At 32.8% G+C, this 4,560-nt stretch overlaps 1 long non-coding RNA gene across 1 annotated transcript; it reads right to left on the minus strand.

Annotated features, from left to right (window-relative positions):
* Window positions 1-591: 591 nt before the first annotated feature.
* LOC120137725 lies at window positions 592-3,664 on the minus strand. Its single transcript, XR_005517449.1, has 3 exons — window positions 3,636-3,664; window positions 2,139-2,551; window positions 592-1,265 (listed from the first exon to the last, which is right to left on the minus strand). It is a non-coding gene; the product is annotated as an uncharacterized LOC120137725 (long non-coding RNA).
* Window positions 3,665-4,560: the final 896 nt, after the last annotated feature.

The raw sequence follows: 4,560 nt of genomic DNA on the forward strand, positions 1-4,560 counted from the left end.
TGCATATAAGGGCAATTTGAGTTGTAATTTATAAACAAATACCGTTAACGAGTACAAAAAGCCACAGAGAACCCTAGTGCAAGCTTGAAAATGACAATACTCTCCAACATGTCTTACGGTCAAAAGGTTCCTAAATTATATATCTATGGTGTCATAAAGAAAATAAACATAAAAGTACTTATATTTGGCTGTAGAACATCATTAATGTCATCTCAGGCAACAAGCTGTTGTCATCTCTATGAATCATTAAAAAGAAGTGCTAACATACCTCACAAAATGCAATTTGATGTGACGGTCGAGGTGGTATTTTGCTTGGATTCAGTTCATGAGTATGTTCTTTAATAAAACCATAGATAACCCATTTCCCCCAATCCTTCGCTGCTATTCTCAGCATTGCATCACATCCCTCTCTCGTCGCAGGCCGTGATTGGAAGACTCGGGTTCCTTTCTTTGTACATTTCTCCACACGGAAACCTTCTTTCGAGCAAACAAACTCTCGACCGGTTATCGAATTATCCTTGAGTGAACGACGTGTGCGATTGTTCCGAATGGTGAAGCTCATTCGTCGACCGTACATTTCGTACAACTCCCTAGCATCTTCTGCAGACTCAAACTCCAAACCTATATGTGGTTCCGTATGTAAATGTCAATCAAATGGGTTAATCAAATTACCATTTTCATCGAGAATACTATCTGATACCTAGCACCGTTAACTGCTATGTCAGCATCGTAACGGTCAACAACGAAAAACGTTGATAAAAGGGTCACATTTGACTTATTTTCTGAGTTAGAGGGCCACATTGAGAGAAAAAATAATATGAGAGCCACAATAAATTTTTTTAAAGTACAAGAATCTTTGATGCATTTTTGCCCGAAAATAACAACACGTCAATTCCATTTCCCCCGTGTATTTTCTATAATACCCTAATTCAGCAACCTCCAAACTAATCATGCCCATTAATAAAAGTTGAGATTTCATGAACTAATAAGGAAATCACAAAAGATACCTAAATAAAGATAGCACAATTACACGTAGGTGAAAAAGAAAAAGGAGGAAGCTATCAACCGCTTAAAAGCTCCTTTGCCTCAGCATCAAACCTTTTCAAATTGTCCAAAGTTCTTTGGACTTTCATTGATATGTCATAGTTGTGATCTTCAACTTCTTTCACAAATGCTTCTAGCTGCTCGTGGTATGATGTACTCAACCGCTTCCTAACCCGCAGTTTCCCAGTTAATTCCTGGATTTTCTTATCCTTCTCTTCATCCTGTAATTCCGGCGAGAGAATCGATAACAATAATAATCAGAAGAAAGAATCTGAGCAGACATAGTAAGATCATATGATTTTTGATGATGTCAAGAAACCAATCATCTCCTGACCAAAAATTGCAATCAAAGTTCATCATCTAATAGATATCTAATCATATAAATCAGCCTTTATCCAAGAAATGAACTAAATATTTGGGTTAATGTGTTACAACCATACCATGAATCTGAAACTTCAGATTTTTTAAACCCATGAGAGTTGTTTATGCTCTCCCCTAAAGCTGCAAATACACAAATGGAACTTCTAGATCCCTTATCACAAGGAAACAACTCATTGACAGTGTAAATATTGCACTGCCTTTGTGGCTACACTCATCCGACCAGATTCCTCCGGCCCAAAACAGATAAAGTATCAAGACAAAGAGGTAGAAGAATACGGACAAGACAATCTACGGAATCTTACAAGAAAAGAAACACAACTCTAATGAGAGTAGTTGAGTACTACTAGGAAGAAAATGATAGGAAATGTCCGTTGGAAAAAGGAGAGCCTAAACAGAACATATAATGACAGTAATTCAGTAAATAAGCACCCTAATGGTAAACACAAGTTACAGTGCTCCTTCCTACATAAATTATTGGTAAATTCCTAACCCACAAAATCAAGAAAAATATCAGTACAATGGTAAAGAACAATAAAACTACTCTTAGATGATTGTGATCAAATTTGTTTGAGCAGGCTCATAATTATATATTTACAAAGACAAAAAGCTAAAAAATACTTTCTCAATGGATAACAAATATAATGTAATATAAAGAAATCATGTCCTATTCCTTTTCATTTGACAAGTAATTAACCGAGGAATAAAAAGCTTACAAGTGTTTTGTGGCTTTCTTCTAACTGAATCACCAAAGGATGATTATGGTCCCTTATAAATTTCTTAATCATCCATCTCCCATTCTTCTCTCCTCAAATGAATCATTGCTGAGCAGCTTTCTCGTTTCTTGTCTTGCTTCTAAAGTTGAACATTTGTCTGATCATCATAGTAACCTCTACATCCAAGTCCACGAGAGAAGAGTAGGCTGTCACGCTCCGACTTATGTGAAGATAGAACACGCGTCAAAAACCCTACTTGTCTTGCATAACCATCATAAAACGTTTTGGCAGCCCCTTCTGATTCAAATACCATACCCACGTAGGTTCCTGAATTGTGTCATAGTCATGCAAATTTGGTTCATCCACAGTAGAAGCTTCTAATCTACCATCACCATCATCCACTTGTTCACCCACTGATGCACAAAGAGATTTGGTTAAATAGAAACTAAAATAAGACATCTAGCAAACATAAACAAGTAGTCAATGGTTAGTAGGAAATACTCAAATATATAAGGGAAAAAAGAGGACTAAATTAAAGTAACAAATCATCTAACATATACAAGTGTAATCCCAATCAATATCAATGATGAGGAATCACTCAGATGATATAAACCACATACCTAACAAAACAATCATACACAGGTGGGGAGAAGCTTATTTCAACACTAAATCGTTAACTCTATTACGGTATGATCCTTTTCTGGTCAAGCATCAGGAAAACTCCAATCATGGGCAATCTTCCATTCAAAGGCATACATAGTGCCAACCAGATAAAAAACCAGAATACCAATCGATAATGCCAGTTGATGTACTACATTATTAACATGATTAAAAACCAGACATACATAGTGTCAACACTAAATCGGTAACTCTATTATGGTATGATCCTTTTCCGGTCAAGCATCAGGAAAACTGCAATCATGGGCAATCTTCCATTCAAAGACATACATAGTGCCAACTAGATAAAAATCCAGAACACCGATCGATAATGATGGTTGATCTACTACATTATTAACATGAGATATGAGCAGCTCCAGGTTTTTAAATCTCTATATCGAATAGCAATATATAGAAGGCATTTATCAGAAAATTTCCTAAGGAGCATCTCGAATTCAAAACACAAATGGCCAAAGTCAAAAGTTACAGTACCAGTTCCAGATTGAATAATAATCACTAAAAGTGAAATAAACAAACAAACAAAACCAGGAACTCAATCATGAATGAGAACAATTACATCAATAATATTCCTCTTCAAACAAAAAGATATAAAGGTAAAGTTGAATTTATGCTTGAATTTTCATAATGCACAGGTTATAAAAATCATTACAAAAAAGGAAGGGGAAAAACGCTAAATGAAGACAAAATTGAGCAAGTGAAAATAAGTAAAAAAGGTGAAATTTCTAGGGTTGTTCTTTTTTAATAATAATTAAAAAAATAAAAGAGAAAAGTCATCATTTTTCAAAAATTTAAGTGAAACAAACGAAAGATTGAACTTACTGGAATTAAGAAGGATTTTTGTTTTTTTGCTCCGTTAACAAGATGAGAGAGGAAGAAGACGATAAAACGAAATGAAAATGAATAAATAGGGTAAATTATGTGTTTAGTCCGTTTTAGTATCTAATTTTTTTAAAATCATACATATGTTTTAGTTTTTATTTCATTTTAATATTCATTCAAAATTTAATGTTAAGTTTTGGAAACAATTAAGTTTAGTTACTAAAACAGACCAAAATAGATAATTTATGAACTAAATGTGTTAATTTTTTAACAATGTGATACTAAAATGAAACAAAACTAAACGTTAGATATAATTTTAAACAAATTAAAAGTTTAAGTATTAAAACAAACCAAAACCGATAATTTAAGTTTATATGCAATTACACAATAAAATATTGAAAAGGAGATTTGTTTTGGGTAAAATACACCCCAAGTCAGTCAATATTATTTAGATTATAAATTGGTCATTTGTTTCTAAAAAGTTATAATTTAATCACTCAATAAAAATATTGTTATAATATAAACATGTCTCTTACCGTTAAATAATCTAATTCACAAAATTTTGTTTTTGAAACTTCCTTAAATTTAATCATTAAAATTTTAGTTTATTTAATTTTTTTTATCGTTAATAGATTAATATACAATAAGATGAAATGATTGATTTTATGCTGATGTGGAAGTTACCTATTGGTCGTGTAGATGACATTGAAATCAATATTCTCTAGAGTCTTCTCTCACCACAAAAGACATCAACAAACTCGTCATGCTGTTTTCAATCATTTTATCAGTTTACATTTTTATAAAATCTCTTTAAAACTTGTAAAACTCAATCTAAAATTTAGAGAAAAATGACTTTGATCCACAATTTCTATGGTTTAATCATGGAATCAGATATATAGCTCATATCCTCCTTATCCACCTCTCC

Source organism: Hibiscus syriacus, unplaced genomic scaffold (assembly GCF_006381635.1).
Source record: "Hibiscus syriacus cultivar Baekdansim isolate YM2019G1 unplaced genomic scaffold, ASM638163v2 tig00110676_pilon, whole genome shotgun sequence".
Taxonomy (NCBI): domain Eukaryota; kingdom Viridiplantae; phylum Streptophyta; class Magnoliopsida; order Malvales; family Malvaceae; genus Hibiscus; species Hibiscus syriacus.